The sequence below is a fragment of the Pinus tabuliformis genome, chromosome 3_2 (assembly GCF_031772625.1).
Source record: "Pinus tabuliformis cultivar Carrire ecotype Pingquan chromosome 3_2, CPIR1, whole genome shotgun sequence".
In the NCBI taxonomy this organism is placed as follows: Eukaryota; Viridiplantae; Streptophyta; class Pinopsida; order Pinales; family Pinaceae; genus Pinus; species Pinus tabuliformis.
This window is the reverse complement of record NC_142302.1, coordinates 56,653,532-56,671,772: the sequence shown is the minus strand read 5'-3', so window position 1 is coordinate 56,671,772 and position 18,241 is coordinate 56,653,532. Positions and strand designations below refer to the sequence as shown.

At 35.2% G+C, this 18,241-nt stretch overlaps 1 pseudogene; it reads right to left on the bottom strand.

Moving 5' to 3' along the window:
• Nucleotides 1-14,828: 14,828 nt before the first annotated feature.
• LOC149179783 (phospholipase A1-Igamma3, chloroplastic pseudogene) lies at nt 14,829-16,426 on the bottom strand (annotated as a pseudogene).
• Nucleotides 16,427-18,241: the final 1,815 nt, after the last annotated feature.

The window sequence follows — 18,241 nt, the reverse complement described above, 5'->3', positions numbered from 1 at the left end:
ATAGAAATACAAGAATCAGATACAAGAATATTCTAGAGGAAGAGGTGGCAGAAGAGGACATGGAAAGAATAAGAATGGACGTACTGTGGGGGTCATTACCAAGGAGGAAGACTTGATCTTCATTGTTTATGCTACAATATAAATGGACATCATGATTCCACAAGCAAGTTCTTTTGGGACAAAATGAAGAGAAAGGTAAATCTTCATATCCATGGAAAGTTAAAGCACTTGAAGCTGCTCATTATATTGTGGCGCAGTAGAATATTGGAGTAACTGAAGAGTTTTTCATGTAACACCCTTCTCCCACTTCTACCCAAGTAACTAGCCAATCGGGGTAAACATGCGATGAGAGGCTACTATGATTGGATTCAACCTCCTATGTGAACTTAAGGAAGTGGAATCGATGGAAACATCGTAAACAAACATCTAGCATCAGCTTCAGGGCCTACAGAAACCAATCCAACACTTTAGACATCTTGCCCTTGGGTCCTACTGAATTTTTGACTATCTTAGGCCTCAATCGCTCTCATGCTACAAGTATGACAGTGTCTAGAAACCCAAAGTCACTCTCACAGGCTTATGTACTAGCGTATAGGGACCCAATTTTCCAATTCTGTGCCAATGACTCCAAGATTTAAGCCACCTTTTCAGGCTGAGAACCCAGGTCACTACCCATAATGGAGTGACAGCTTAAGATCAGTAAAAGAACAAGAAATCGATGATGCCAAAGAAATATTTTGAACAAGACCTTAACCAAACCCCTACTAGCCATGATAGGCATTTCGTCAAACATATCATCAACATGTAACCTATAGGTGTAAACAACATAATTAAGAATAAGGATCTCATACTTATATGATAATAGTTATGAACCATTGTTCCCTCATGTCATTTGTTGTGTTATCATCTATTAGGCCATAGATACATTATCCATTCGTTTACAAGTAAAAACATGATGAGAGCCATACATAGTTGTTGTCATAAAACATACACATAACCAACATAATAGGGATAGAAATATCATGAACATATCAGCTATAGAATCCACATACACATCAGTACATTTACACTTGAACATCAAGGGAATGAATTTCTCATTAGTGAATGCAATAAACCAATCGGAGATGGGACTACCATGTTCCACCCAACCATATATTGGTTGAGCCAAGTCTCTCTTCAACCAATCACCCCTATTCCATATTCCAAGCATGAATGTGGGACTCATAGAACACACCAAAAGAAAACACCAACAAGAATGGATGCCATAAGAGTTCTCCACCTGCACCATGAGGAATTTGAGTGCCTCCTAATCTCTCAGGCTTTACTATAATCCACAGTCTGATCTAGGGATCATTAGGCCCTACGCTGAGACACACTCTCCATGCTTTACTATGCTTCCCATCCCAGGACTACTGGGCCCAACGAAGAGAAATCCACCTTTTGGCTTTATCGTATATCTTGCCATTCACAGACAAGGATTCCTAGGCCCACCGAGGCACACAATATGGCTTTACCGCAACCCACAGTCCAGCTCAGGGGTTACTATGACAGTGGCTTTATCGTGATCCATAGTCTAGTTCAGGGACCACTAGGCCATGTTGAGAAATGGCAACAATAAATTCCAATTTAATTTGTCCTTGAATTAAACTAAGAATTAAAATTGAATTATATTCTCCTGGAAACTTTTAAATACTTAGTTAAGTTTAATTAACTTAATTATCTTAGTAATTTCTAGATGGAAGTCTTTCTATAGTCAAGTATATGTTCTCCCTAAGTTTTAGGGTTCCAATATGAGTTTAAATTGAGTTGGAAATTAGATCACTCAATTTACTGAGTTAAGTTAAGTTAAATTAGTTCTAAATTGTTTTTGGAACTAAAAGAGGACTAAGAGTTAGTTGGTGCACTAATGCATCCACTAGTGCTACTCAATTTAACTGAAGATTCCCTCATGAGAAACCCATGCATGTCAGTTCAGAGAAAGAACTAGTTGATACTAGAGTGCAGGGACCATGTACTATCAGTGGTATTATTTATTAGAGTGTAAATATCATGCATGCACCAAAGATTAATCTTATGTTTGGATTACACAGTTTTGGAAGCATGAATTCCCTTTAAATATGGTCTATTTGTCCTAGGAATTATGCAAGAGATTAGAGTCTTGGAGAGTTGTTGAATAGGCTAAGGATTTAGCTCGAGCTAACTTGTGAGCTGTGGCAGTTGAGCATACTTGTGCGGCATTGTTCTAGTGAGAACAAGCTTTTTATCTTCACTCATATTTCTGGTATATGTAATACAATTAGCAAGGTTTTGAGTAGTGACTTTCCCTACATACATCTTATGTTATGTGCCATTGATTTATCTTCTTCTTCTTCACATTGTTTTTATCGATCTAATGGCTTTCGCTGGTTGAAAGTAGAAGTAGATTATTGTCCTGTGTTTTAGTACATTGCATGAGATTGTGAATCAACAATATTTTATACATGGTATCAGAGGTGATAACATTATAATAAAGGAGATTTTGAATTTTTGAGTTTTGGGTTACAAGTGAAATTCAAATTTTCAATACATACTTCAGGATCGGCAGATGGCATTCCACTGTTTGTGGCTCAAGTATGCCTTGGAAGGCAGCTTGAATTTTATATCCTAGAGGGACAAAATGGAGGCTTTGCTATGGGATAATGGCTTCAAGGAATTCATTAATCAAGAAATTCCTAAGCTAGCAGCATCAGATGCACAGAATTTTGCCGAATGGAAGAAGTGTGTGGCGAAGGAGAGGTGGATAATCCTTGAGGGAGTTCGACACCACATTGACTCGAGTCTCCATGGAAAGGAAACTCCATATGCTATGTGAAAAACATTGATGGAATTGTATCAAAACAATAGTGACCAAAGGAAATTGGCACTGAAGGAAAAAATTTGAAAAATCAAAATGGAGAAAGGCGAGAAGATTCCAAAATACTTGACCAAGTTCACTCAGTGTCGTGATGAACTTGGAAGTGTTGAAATCATAGTTGTCGAGGATGATATGGTGAGTCTTGCTCTTCTAGGACTCTGAAATAGTTGGCATAGTTATCAAGACTCTGTCAATGGTCGGGAGTAGTTACCGGATTTGGATATTAGGAGGAACACCAGGGATTGCTCTTCATCAAAGACTAGTGATGAAGAGAAATTTTCCTTAGAAATTAAGGCGAAGAAGGGCAAAGGAAAAACTTCCCATTCCAAATTGGATTCTTATCATGGAAGTAAGAAGAAAGACATGAAGAAAGTTAAGTGCTTTCATCTTCATGAGCTGGTCCATTTTGCTACAAATTGTCCACTCAAGAAGTCCAAGAAGGAGTTCTCAGGAGAAGCGGCAGGTGAGGCTTTGGCTTCTCAATTCGAATTGGACTTTTCCATCATTGCATGCATGGTGTCATCAATGATGGGAAGTGTATGGTACTTAGACAATGGAGCTTCACTCCACATGATTCGTGACAAAGAGTTATTCAGTGACCTAATCTCACCCACCTATCGCACTTGGACCCCCACAACTATCTCTTTCAGTTTTTCAGTTTCCTAAATTGTAGCACAGTTTACTATTTTTAGCAGTTTTTCAGGTCCTGAACTTCTGAAGTCTTTTTGAGGCCCTAAATGGAATTTTTTGGGAAATCTGGGAGCAACATGGGTCCATGGACTAATGTTACTCTTCCCAAAGTTGTAGTGCTCAGATAGAACTTTCTAACGAGCTATTTTACGTGTCAAACAGAGATCGAGTGCCAAAGTTATGACCCCAGGAAGTTGATGTACCAATTTACCCAAACAGGGCCCACAGTTTTGCATTTCATCTTCTAGGGTTAGGTTTTTGGATGTTTAGGGTTTTCCATTGTTTCTCAACAATAAATAGGCCTTCGAACCTCATTGTAACATAGTTCAGAGGCATGTAGCTGCCACATCTCTTCTCAGAGATAAGCTACCATCGCCCTAGTTGGTTTATTTCCATTTCTATTTATAAGTGTATCTTAATATTTTACATTAATGAAATGAAGTATTATTTCCACTGCATCTTTGTATTTATCATTATATCTGTAATTTGTTGTGTTCCTATTTAAATCTGGATCAATCTTATGGGTGAAGGTGTTGTGACATAGCCATCTTCCTTTAAGGAAGAAGTGCAACATCCAGTTTGGGTTCATGACATGGTGGAGGAGTATGACTCCATAGTTCGTAACAGTGTTTAGGATGTGGTCCCGAGACCAAAGAACAAATCAGTGGTGAGCTCCCGTTGGCTTTACAAGGTAAAGTAAGTTGCAGATGGTAGTGTGGCGAAGCATAAAGCTAGATTTGTGGCCCATGGCTTTTCACAGGTAGAGGGGATTGACTATGATGAGACCTTTGATCTTGTTGCAAGGTACTCGTCAATAAGATCTATATTGGCACTATCAGCATAGATGGGTTGGAAGATACATCAGATGGATGTGAAGACAACCTTTCTTAATGGCATGATTGAGGAAGAGGTGTACATAGAGCAACCTGAAGGTTTTGAAACCTTTGACCGTGAGTCACATGTGTGTCGGCTCAAGAGAGCATTGTATGGGCTGAAGAAAACACCTCGTTCTTGGTACACCAGGATAGATAGCTACTTCACTAGGTTGGTATTCATGAAGAGTGAAGCGGATGCGAATCTATACCACATAGTGGTGGAAGGTGAATTGTTGATCATTGTACTTTATGTTGATGATCTCATACTGATAGGTGATAATCATTTGATAAAGCCTTGCAAGGAGTACCTTGCAAGAGAGTTTGAGATGAAGGACATGGGGCTCATGCATTACTTTCTTGGCATGGAGGTATGGCAAGGAGATGGGGAGTTGTTTGTGTCTCAGGGAAAGTATGCCAACAAGATACTCAGGATATTCTGCATGGAGAGCAACAAACCCATGGAAACTCCTCTAATATGTAACTAGAGGAAGGAGGATTCTACTTCAGGGGAAGTAGTGGAAGCTACTATTTACAAGCAACTTGTGGGTTCACTCATATACTTGGTGAACACACGACTGGATATGTGCTATGCATTTAACCAACTTAGTCTAGCGATGGTTAAGCCTACCAAGCTATATTAGAAGGTAGAAAGGCATGTGTGGAGATACCTCAGGGGCACTTCTGAGTATGGATTATGTTATAGACAGCCAGAGGGAGTGAAAATGAAAGGCTTCACTGATGCAGATTGGGCAAGGAGTCCATCCAACCAAAAAAGCACATCAAGAGGGATCTTCAGGACTAGGTCAGTGGCAATTTCTTTATACAACATGAAACAGAGATCAGTTGCACTCAGTTCGGTAGAGGTAGAGTACATGGCTGCAACTCAGGTAGCATGTGAGGTCATATGGATGAGGAAGATCCCGGTTGGTTTGTTTTGTTAGCAGATGGATCCAACTATGATTTACTGCGATAATCAAAGTTGTATCAAACTCTCTGAAAATCCATTTTTTCATGATCGGTTCAAGCTATTGATATATGATATCATCATCTCATAGATTTTGTATGGAGGTGGATTATGTTGTTAGAGTACATTGCCACGGAGGAGCAAGATGTTGACATTTTGACAAAGGAAGTCAAGATGTAAATTTGAGTTTCACAGGGACAGGATTGGGGTAGCTGATAATCCCTTTCTTGTTGAGAGGGAGTGTTGAGAAATGGCAATAAGAAGTTCCAATTTAATTTGTCCTTGAATTAAAATCGAATTCTATTCTCATAGAAACTTGTAAATAGTTAATTAAGTTTAATTAACTTAATGAGCTTAGGAATTTTGAGTTGCAAGTCTTTTTGTAGTCATGTATGTGTTCTCTGTAAGCTTTATGGGTCTAGTATGAGTTTAAATTGAGTTGGAAATTAGATCACTCATTTTACTGAGTTAAGTTTTGGTAAATTAGTTATGAATTGTTTTTGGAACTAATAGAGGACTAATAGCCAGTTGGTGCCCTAATGCATCCACTAGTGTTACTCTAGTTAACTGGAGATTCCCTCATGAGAAACTTGTGCATGTCAGTTCAGAGAAAGACCCAGTTGACACTAGAGTGTAGGGACAATGTACTATCAGTGGTATTATTTACTAGAGTGTAAATATCATGCATGCATCATAGATTTATCCTATGTTTGGATTGCACAGTTTTGGAAGCATGAATTCCATTTAAATACGGGTTATTCATCCTAGGAATTACGCAAGGGATTAGATGCTTGGAGAGCTGCTGAATAGGCTAAGGATTTAACTTGAGCGAGCTTTTGAGTTGTGAGAGTTGAGCATACTTGTGCGGAACTGTTCTAGTGAGAACAAACTTTGTATCTTCACTCATATTTCTAATATTTGCAATATAGATAGTGGGGTTTTAAGCAGTGTCTTTCCCTAGATACATCTTTGGTTATGTGTCATTGGCTTATCTTCTTCTTTTTCATATCATTTTCATTGATCTATTGGCTTCTGTTGGTTGAAAGTAGAAGTAAATTCTTGTCCTGTTCTTTAGTACATTGCATGAGCTTGTGAATCTACAGGATTTTCCATAGGCCATGTGTTTGTTAGTTCAGAGATCCACCCCACTCAGCTTCAAATCCATCCATCCATCCCACATTAACCGAGTATGAGAAACTCATCTCCTCAAAGCTATCAGGAAATGGAAAGGCTAGGTTGAAGAAGATTGTCATGCTTGGAAAAACCCATGCCATGATATAAAAGAACCACATGAAATCCCATGCATGCCAAATATAGAAAGGAAAATAAACATGCAAGTTGATACCTACAATGAAGCTTGTTGTATTTACTTGATCATTGCTTTCCCTAATTGATCTTTCCTTCCTCTTTCCTTCTTTACCTTTCTTGCTCCAATGCCAAAGTGCTCCAAGGAAACTCGGTTTCCAAGAGTGAGAGAGAGAGAGAGAGAATACTAAGAGAGATCCAAAGCTAAACTAACCAAAGGTTACCAACTGATCCTCAGAAGAAAGGAGATAACCCTTGAATTACAAAGTGTGTGAGATCTGGAGTAAGTCAGACAATAAGTAAATTAAAAGTATGTTGGAGTACCTGTGCACGACATTATCAAAAGAAAATGAGATTAGGAAGCCTTGAAATCATAAACCTGTGTAAAATATTATGATAAACCCCCAAAAATGAAATTATGACTCTGCTTAAGGCTGTCAGAGATTGTAAAAAGAAAATGGTGCTTAAGGCTTTGATCATAGCGCAAAGGGTTTACCTGTGAGATTGGGAAAGTAGTTTTGGGGATGGCAATGCACCCGAATCGAACCCCAAAGAGAAACAAAACAGAACTGGGTTACTGTCGAATTATATAGTAGTCAAAGAGAAACCCTTCAGGGTTTAGCAAATAAAACATAAATAAGGTAAAATGCCACCCTCTTTACCTGAACAGGTCCTGAAGCGAACCCTTGTTCCATTGGTACAGCTGATGCAAAAAACACTTGGTGAGGGGATGTAAAGCGAAATATCTACTAAATTATCTCCGTGGAGAAGGAAATTACTCTACAAGCCGAGGAACCCATATGAATTAGTTGGGAAATACACTAATAATTTAATAAACTGCCAATTCAGAGACTTTAAAAGAGTAATATAAAAGCCCTCTTTCTTGTTGCAGCAACCTTGATGAAATTTCTGCCTTAGAGGGGACCTATAAGGTCAACAAAAATAATTTGGTGTATTGTATGGGTATAGCTTAGTGGGACGAGGAGGCATAACTTAGAACAAAACCTCTCTGCATTGGAAATAAGGACGAGAGACGAGAAAAAAACCACAATTACATAATGATGCCACTACAAAGGCTCAGCGACAAGGAAGGTCTCATCTTGGAGATGGTGCACCATGTCAAATGGAGGAAAGGGAACGCCTTGACCGATGACTAGAGAGAAGAGTGCAGCAGGGTTTCCTCACGAAGAGTAGCGAAAACAATGAACAACAAGAGGGGAAGGTAAGGGTAAAGATAGGTTAGGGTTTCAGAGTTAACCTCCACCATCAATCTCAACCTGGATAGATCTACACCATCACACATAAACCCATGCCCAGTTTACTACCCACATGATCGAGCTGAGGTGGCGATTGGAGAGTAGAACTCCTCGTACCCTAACCCCACCAGGAGCCAATGAGAGAGAGTCTTGGTACCAGGGGTTAAAACCATAGCATACCCCACCCCATACAAGTTATATTGAATAAATTAACCATTCTCACCATAACATTAGACCTGGAATAATAAGTAACAGTCAAAATTATTAAACCAAGGTGTGGCGCCCAACATAAATATTGGCAAGGGCAATCGAATCCCTACTAATACCTAAGGTGATGTGAACACATGTTTCCCTTTTGAAATACGACTATGGGAGAGTAAATAAATTAAGATTAAATATTGCCTCACCATTATGCATTACATACTTTAAAAGGATATGGTTAAGTACAGAAAAATAATAAAATTATGTTAGTATTTATAGGAGATATGACAAGCAAACCCAGAGCTTATTGTAAATAACCTTAGGGGAACATAGGACTCATCATGAAAAATTCCTCCAATAGCTACTAAACCTGGGTTTCCCTTTGAGGCCCCATCAGAATTTAATTTAATTAAATTCCTAGGGGGCATAAGAAGTATTAATAAAAGAAGGAGCCACATGTTGTGACATAGAGGTTGATAGGATCATTTCTTTTTCAAGGTTGAGATTATGTAAGACAATCACTTCTGACTCATCTGCTTCCCAATCCCCAAGTGACCACCTTGCAACAAGGATTGTTTCCCTCCAACTTGATAATACAACCTCAAAGACCATCTAAGTAGAGCGTTTCTTTTGTTTAAATATCCTGTCAATTCCCTTGTTCAACAAGTTCCATAAGATAAATCCAATCCCCTATTTCCAAGCACTATTAATAATAAGGTTCTTGAATTTAGGAAGGGATCCTTGAGCCAACATAATTTGGAAGTTGACACAATTAGGGTGCTCAACACCAAAACAACTACAAAGAATATATGAGAATCGTAAAGCAAATACACAATCTGAAAATAAATCGTTTGCAGTTTCCTCTACTTTATCCAAAATCCTGACCAGATCCAACTCCATAATTTCTCTTTCTCCATGGCGATATGATTTTTCCTAATAAGGTATGCTTCTTGTATATAAAAGGAGCTTTTCAGAATCCATACCCAGTGTAGGATATCATAACTATTGGAAAATCATATTAGTTTCTCTTCATACCCAATTTGTTATGTGGAATTTTGCATCTACGAATAAACATAACTTCCCTAAGTGGGTAGCTACACTTAGAACAAAAGAATTAAAGAGTTTAACCTTTTCCTATAGAAGATAAACAAGACAAGGGACATACTTGTTATCTTTCGCTTCCCTTTGTCTCCTTTGAATATCTCTTGTTGCTCCTTCTCGAACTAAATCCGCTCGATCAGTACTCGCAATCATTAACAGAGGACAACAACCAATCAAAGAAAGAGATCTATCTACTATAAGCAAATAGAATCGAAATCATTTACACATATAATCATCATACTTAAAGAGAAGAATATGGGAAAAGGTGTAGACAACTTCATTTAGTATAAGGAAGAGTTACAACCAAAGAAATCCGATCCCATGTCACTCATCCAGCTTGAGTTCCATCCTTCATCACACCAAAAGCACCACACTCCGTAAGCATAACAATACTTATTTATGATCTCAAACCTCAAACCAACAGTATCTCCTTACATTTCTTCAAAGTCGAGCCCATGATCACTATGATGAGTGCTCAATTTATAGGGAAATGGAGGTGATTTTGTCATAAATTGGGCATTGAATGGCTTTCCAATTTGGGAGTTAGTTTCCATGGAGGAAGGTATGAGAGGATAGGAGGTTATTTGATTCATTCACTATCCAATTTCGAGCTTATAGGAGAGGATAGGAGATGGGAACCTTCTAGAGTCATCTAGAATGAAGGAATATTCTCAGAACCCTATGCAAATTTCTCTCAATCTCGCCCACAGCAGGCTAAAGATGGCCTAGTGAACTGCAGTGCAAACCACAGTGGGCTTGCCCACTCTACAACACACTATCTCAAGGCTTGGGCTACGCTAGTATCCCAAGGAGGCTTTTCAAGACGGCTTCACGCCATGAAACTTTCATAGAAGGAGGCATTCACTGAGTTGACTTCTCTAGGGCATGTAACAACTAAATCAGGGCTTGAGGAGCCCTAAAAGTACTGATCTGAATGTTGGGAGTGATGTGCCCAAATAGACCTATAACAGTTTCCCCCTAAAGCATGAAGTTGAAAATGATAATGTCGAGTGATATGCTTTACGATGTGATGGAGAGGAACTGAAGCAGACGGTGACCTACTTCGATTACAATACATTACATCATGATATTTGAATTTTTCATGAATTGCTGAGGGAAGGCATACCCATACTCAGCATATAAACTTTCATTACATCTACATAGATAGTCGTCTATAGATATAGACCCATGATGGGATGACCATCAATGTAAATCTATTGTACAAATGATTTAGTACTCTCCTGAAATCGCATCTCGAAAGGATGAAACTAGATCCGGGGTCTTCTATATTGTTAAATCGTTCGCTCAAGTATGAGTCTAACCATGTGAATATGTGATCTATAGTCAAACATGGGAAGACATCGTCTGATTACCAGCCAATGATGTAAGTTGTTAACAGATGCAAGAGAGATCACCAATAATGATAATGATCCTCAAGGTATTGCAGTTCATTCTGCATGGTGTGAATGGACATTTTGATGTCGAACACCATACAAAGTCTTTCGGTCGAAGGCCAAAGATTTTAGCTTGTTGCTGGAAGCGAGAAACTTGCCATTAATGTATGCAAGACTCAAGGTACTGGAAGGCTGTTTCTAAGTCAACTTCTTGGATAATGTGCTGATGTCGACAAGAAGCGACTTGTCACAGGAGGGCCTTGATGTATCCCACATCAATGACATGAAATGAGTGTAATGATTTTTGGAGACAGAATGTGATTGGCGGCACAAGGTTTAGGAATGGCAGTCATGAAAATGAAGGTTCATTTATAATCGTAAAGGCTATTACCGTTTGTTAGGTGATTACCCATGCTTTATAAGTGTTTTTTTTTTACATTTTGATTTACTTTGTTTACATTAAAGCTTTAAGTACTTATGCTCTCTTGGTTGACTAAATAAACTGGAACACTAGTAGCACGCGCTATTTCTTGGGTCTATAAAAGATGAAGAAAGATGTTACTAAGGAAGGTAAGAAGGAATAGAAAAGAAAGTAGGGAAGATTATTTCTTTAGTGAAGTTATCCTAACATTTAAAATGAGTTAGTTAGTTTTTTTTTTAATTAATATTTTAATTTTTTCTTTTACATTTTGATTTATTTTGTTTGGTTAATTTTTTTTTTAATATTTAATAACTATAAAATCTATGTTTTCTAGAAATATTAAGGTTTATTTTTCATCACCATAGAAATAAAGCTTGCTAAATTTATTTGCTTTTCTCATAATATAATTGTTGCATTGTTGAATTAAAATAACAACCACACAAGTTTTAAATTTTATTTAAATGTTATTTATTTTTATTTTTTTAACTTTTTCATTTTTCCTTAGGTTGTTTTAATTTTGTTTTATACAAAAATAAAATAATGTCACTTTCTAAATACTATTCATTTTTTTACTTCCAAATTTAAGAACTAAGTGTAATTGTTTTAGCTTTCCATTGTTTGAAACAACCAAGTGATGCTTATGTATTTAGGTTGAGTGTTATTTTAAAAAATTTCCTACATTCACTACTCTTTTTTGCAATTCTTTGAGACGCTGAATAATATCAAATTAAATGGTTTTTGAAATGCAATCTAACAACATGAAATGCATTTTTTCAATTTCGTATTTTAAATGTGTACAATTCATTTTTATTTTCTTTAATGAAATTGCACATGGTTTTAAATTATTGTGCAATGTTTCAATTTCATATGTTTAAATTTTAGTGAAATTAATTGTTAGTGTAAATTTAAGTTAGGGCATGACCATAAACATATAGGTGGTGTGCAAAGTGAATCATTGTGTTGGGAAAACATGTTTTATTTCAGTAATAGCAAATAGAAACCGAACCATTGTACTTACTACGTGGATAGGAGTTAGCGGTGCTAAAAAAAATACCCTAATGGATGTTTTAGCTAGAAGAAAAATAAGGGGCTATATAAAAGGGAATATAAACATCTTTCGATTCTCTATGAAGCAAGAAACATTCTCTAGGAGTTAGCAGTGCTAAAAAAAAAAATACCCTAATGGATGTTTTAGCTAGAAGAAAAATAAGTGGCTATAAAGGGAATATAAACATTTTTGGATTCCCTATGAAATAAAAACATTCTCTCTCAACATATTGTGAACAAAATGATATTCACTCTCAAAATGTCTGCTCTCTAAATCACTCGTGTATTCACGTGTTTTTTAAGTGAAATTAGTCTTTATGTGTTTTCACAAAAACCTTTTTCATTCTTTGTAAGAGAACAATAAATTTTAGATTCTCTAAATGCCTTGAACAGCTCAATGTTGACGAAGTATTCAGTGTCCTTCCACATAGGAAAATAGTAATAACTAATGAATATTATGAATTAATAGTGTAACTAGTTGATATAGAATGTAATTATTGGTGGGAGTAGATAAAATTTTTTGGATTAATTTTAAGTAAGACTATTACTCTTTATATATGGAAGAGTACTTTCTTTATAAGCAAGAGGTTGGTGGTTCAATTGCATTATGCTCTAATGTGAATTAATGAATGATATTATAGTTTATTTTTAATTAAATACTTTTTATATTGATTTATGAATTAATCAATGACATTGTAGTTTATTTTTAATTAAATACCTTTTATATTGATTTATTTTAATGGTGATATTTTTGAATTTATTGTTTTATATTCACTCTAAAACTGAAAAGTGATATTCTATTGTCTTTAAATATAATTTTTTACCATCTTTAAAGAGACAATAGCTAGGATTTAAGTGGAGAGACAAAAATGAAATTGTCTCCTAAGAGACAATAATGCTTGTGTTATATATTATCTTTATATAGGCAAGATTTTAAGACAATAATTTGAGACACTCCCTCAAAGACAATATTTAAGACAACACACAAATTTTGATTTGTCTCAAGTTGAGACAATTTAGGCAAAAATTGTCTTAAAACCCCACTCTGTGTTGTAGTGCTACTAATTGAACACCATAGCATGCCAAGTCATATAAGGATCTAGGTCATTTCCTTCATGGCCTTTTATAATTGTTTAGAATTCCTAGAAGTTAGATTCTTAGATATCTAGATATTTTCTATTGATTGAGTGTCTTTCCGATATCCAAGAAACCCTTGCACTAATGTCTTTCACTTACTTGGCATCTAGAGCCTTTTTGTCAAGATTTCATGCATCAAGATCATGTCATTCACTTCCACAGAGTTTTGGATAGATTGTGATCGGTACTCTATTAAGGAACTCCTTGATATGAAGTCACGAGTTCAATTATAAATTTACAAATTTATAGAAAAAAAAATAATGTAACAAAACCTATTTACATATCAAACATTTCCATAATAAAATAATAATAAATCTCATCATTAACAATCTCTTTATATATTTTTTTGAGACACATATATTAGTTTTTTCTATAATTAATAATAAAAAATTAATTTAGTTAACATTTTAATTTTTATATTGGCAGATGGCCATCTGCGTTACTTATTGTTGAGGAAGAGGGACTGCATGGATACTTGATGTGTGAAGTCCACATATGCTTTGTATAAAGAGGAATTGCAAATCGAACACTCCTTTGTTGGAATTTACAATCAGAATTAAGATGATGCTTGCAGTGTTTGGAAACAAATTGTCTACGAGGGTGTTGTTTTTAATGGTTTTTCTCTCTGAAAGATTGTAGATATAGAATTGAGACAGAAGGATGAAGTGACAGTTAGTCGATATATGTAGGAACTTAGTAATCCTGAAATACTGAAGTTTGAGTCAATTATTACGGTGAGAGTTCGTATTCACGGACATGGTCTGAATTACTATTCGTGGACTTATCTTGAATCAAGAACGACAACCAGGCCTACCAGTCTCATAAACCTATGCACGCGATTTCCCTGCATAAAAGTTTGACTTGTTTCGTTGTGAAATCTTGTCAAATTATATGGATATATTATATGATTGGACTCTTGTCAAATCATTTCTAATTATATGATTGGACTCGGTAATTAAGAAAAAGATTAATATGCCCATTTTCAATAGAGGTATGCATATCGGCATAATTAAGTGGATAATAGGAATTTCATATTTATGGAATATTTTAATAGTATTTTTTGAGTTTTTATTGAAAAATTATCATGTTCAAGAGAATTGTAATTATTTTTGATAGGTTTTTTATTACATTTTTTTCCATGATGATTGTGATGCTTTTGAACTATATGGGATTCACAAATACCCATATTTTTATTGATTTAAAAATCAAAAAAAATTGTAATGTGATAAAAGTTTTGAGAATTAGATTAAATGTGAGAGTATATGTTAGATACTATAAAAGAAAGTGATTTTCTTTTTTAATTATTTTATAATCACCCGAGCGAGAAATTTTTTCTGCTAGAGAATTGAAAAATGCCCAATTATACTATAAAACTAGTAAGAATTAATTCTTATATTGATAATTTACTTTTCTTATTACAAATTTGAAAAAAAACATATCAACCACCAATATTGCAATATTACATAAACAGGAAGCACGTGATATCAAATTGATTCATTCCCAGATGAGTCAATAGTGAATTGGCATCAGCCTTTAGCTCTGTGATTCTCCCCCTCCTACTTTTCGAGGGAAAGTATGTTGCTCTAATCTATTGAGTGATGTCTCATTGAATAAATGTGGTAAAGGCATGTGCATTTCGGTGCAATCAAATGGTAGTGTGAATTCTGATAGCCATTTCAAAGAGCTTGTCGTCCAACTGAATTTTAAATCAGATCTGGTGCGGATCATAGTCTCCGTCGGGAGATCGAGGAGACCTAGCAGCCCATTCCCATTTGCCATTTGCAATTTTTACTAGACCTTTATTTTCTTCACACCACCAGTGGGCCGGTATATGAAGGCTATCAATCAATAAATCACACCTCTTGTTGACAAGAGCTGCATCTCTACCTGAAGATTTGAAGGGTTTGTTCTCCCCAACATAGCCATCCAGTAAATGAAGATAGAGCTCTAAACTATGGAAGTCGGATAGATTATGAGTGGCCTTCAGGAAGGGAGAGTTTTCATTCTGCAGCGAAAGCTGGATGCCCACATGAAAATATGTCCAGGGAAGCCAACTGACTACTTTGCTCACCCATCCCATCCTCTCATTCGTAAAAATCCCAGGCACATTTGGGACGACATCGTGCTTGTTGACCAATCTCAGGACATTCACGCCAATCTCCTCCATACGTTGGGCGAATGTGAAGTTTCCTACACGGGGAGAGGCGAAGGCAAACACGGTGACAGGAGCACGTATGCCCTGCATCTTAACTATTTCTTTAACGTCATATGCACTTAACGTTGCAAGCGCAGCTCCTAAGCCTCTCGTCCTTGTATTGTTGTAGCAGCCGTGTGATCTCGCCCGCCACAATATCCCTGGCGCTTCTACTGCATTTTTTAGAACCCTCATCCGCGGAAGTATAACAAGACAGAAATCCCTTTTCTATTCGGACAGTTGGATCTGCAATTTTTTCAACATTCACATGAGCTACTGTAGGGGGAAGCGGAACTAATATGTCTTTGAAATTTTGCATCCATTCCTGCGCTGTTCGCGTTCCTCGCCACGCAATCACTACGTCTCGTCTGCCCAGTCTCTCTATCTCATTTGGATCCGTGCAAACCGCAATAAATCCTATCCAAACACCTTCGTCCATGGACTTTTCGCCAAAAGAGGATCGTAAGGCACCAACATTTGCGTATATATATTTGGTTACTTGATAACCGGAATGAGGGAAACCCATTTTCTGGAAAAAAGAGTGTTTACTGTGCTTACAAGTTCCATAATATTCAGAATAGTCTCTGTCATCAAACGCGTCGTAGCAAAGCTGAGCAAATTCTCCGTATCTGAGAATTTCAGTTTTCAGAATTGGATTCATGGGATCAAGCAATCCTTTCCAAGAGTTGACACCCTGGATATCTCGCCACAAATAAGCAACTTGCGGTCGCCCTGCCTGTGCGGGCTGATCGCCATCTCCATTACTTATTGCCGGGGAAGAGGGGCTGAATGGATACTTGATGTTTGAAGCCCACAAATGATTTGTATAAAGAGGAAATGCAAATCGAACCATCGTAAGAGGGAGTTTACAAGTAGAATTCAGATGCAGTTTTTGGAAACAAATTGTATAGGAGGCTGTTGTTTTTAATGGTTTTTCTTTCCGAAAGATTGTAGATATAGAAACCAAAGACAAGGATGAAGTGATCGTTAGTTGGTATATATATATAGGGACCTATTGATCTTGAAATACATAAGTTTGAGTCAATGATCACTGCGAGAATTCGTCTTCGCGGAGACATTCAGAATTACTATTCGTGGACTCTCCTGAACCAAGAACCACAGTCAAACCTACCAATGTCATAAACCCATGCACGCGATTTCCCGGGATAAAACTTTGACTTGTTACGTTATGAAATCACCCATGCACGCGATTTCCCGGGATAAAATGTTGACTGTTCCGTTATGAAATCTTGTCAAATTATATTGGAATATTAAACTCCACATGAGCGTAAGGAAACCATCGTTACTGGGTTTTTGCACACAGCAAAAAGAAACCATCCTTACTATAAGGGCCTGGTTTTGCTTTTACGCCCTGCATGTAACCTCCAACATGAGAAAATTTAAAAATAATGAAATATCTTATTATTATTATTATAATATTATATATCGAATTGAGGAAGTAGTATTTTGTATTGATCTCTTATTTATTTATTTACGAATCTATAAATAATTTTATATCTTAAATTTCAAGTAAATTATTTATAATATTTTTTATTCAAAAAAATGTATTTCAACACATATATATTTCCAAGTCAAACACTTAGCTCTAACGGACAGCTCAGTTAATGTTTAATTGGTAAAGTTTTTATAATAACTTTTTATGGTTAGACTTTGTTAATAAACTTTTATAATCACTTTAGATATTTTTTCAAAAAAATTTAACTAAAAAAATTATTATATTTATTATAAAATTAATATTTTTTTTTCCAAATATTTTATGAAATAGTATTTTTATATTTTTCATATATATTTTTTTAAATTAACGAAAAAAATTATTATATTTATTATAAAATTAATATTTTTCCTTCCAAAAATTTTATGAAATGGTATTTTTATATTTTTAATAAAATTATGAAAGGATTATATTTAAAAGAATATGTATAGTTTATTATTATATATATATGAAATAATATTCTTATAATTTTAAAAAAATATATTTAAAAATTGTATTTAAAATAATCAATATTTTCTTTTAAAGTATAGAGATGCTATGAAATCATATTCTTATAATTGTAATAAAATTATAATAGGTATATTTAAAAATTTTAATAAAATTATTTTTATATATAGAGCGAGATTTTTTATTAATATTAATAGATTAATTGAAAATTTAGAAATATTTTTCAGTGAAATAAATTAACGAACATATTTTTTTAATTTGTGAATAAAATATTTATATATTAGTATTTAAATAAATTATTTATAGTATTTTTCTCTTTTTTATATAAGAAATTTATTTATTATTATTATTATTAATTTGAACTAATTAATGTAAAATACATTATGTTTTTATTATTATTATTTAACTTTTTTGTTTATGGGACAAGGGATTTATCTCTTTTGTTTTTGAACCTATGACCTCTTAGAAAGAAACACATGTTTTTAACTATTAAACCCACTCAAATTGTATTAATTTAGACTATATTTTTATAATGTGAAATAATTATGCTAACTATAATATTATTAATACATATTAAATAAACAATATAATAACATTAATTAATTTTAATTAAATATGTTATTATTCATAATCCAAATATTTTTTCAGTGTTTATATGATCTATTCAATTTTCCATCATTTACCCTCCCTTGTTATCCTTATCATGATACCTAAATGATGTCATTACAAATACCTAGTGATTACATCCCATTGTTTAAATGGCCATCACAAATATAGCCCATAATTACCTAATCTTAGTGTTT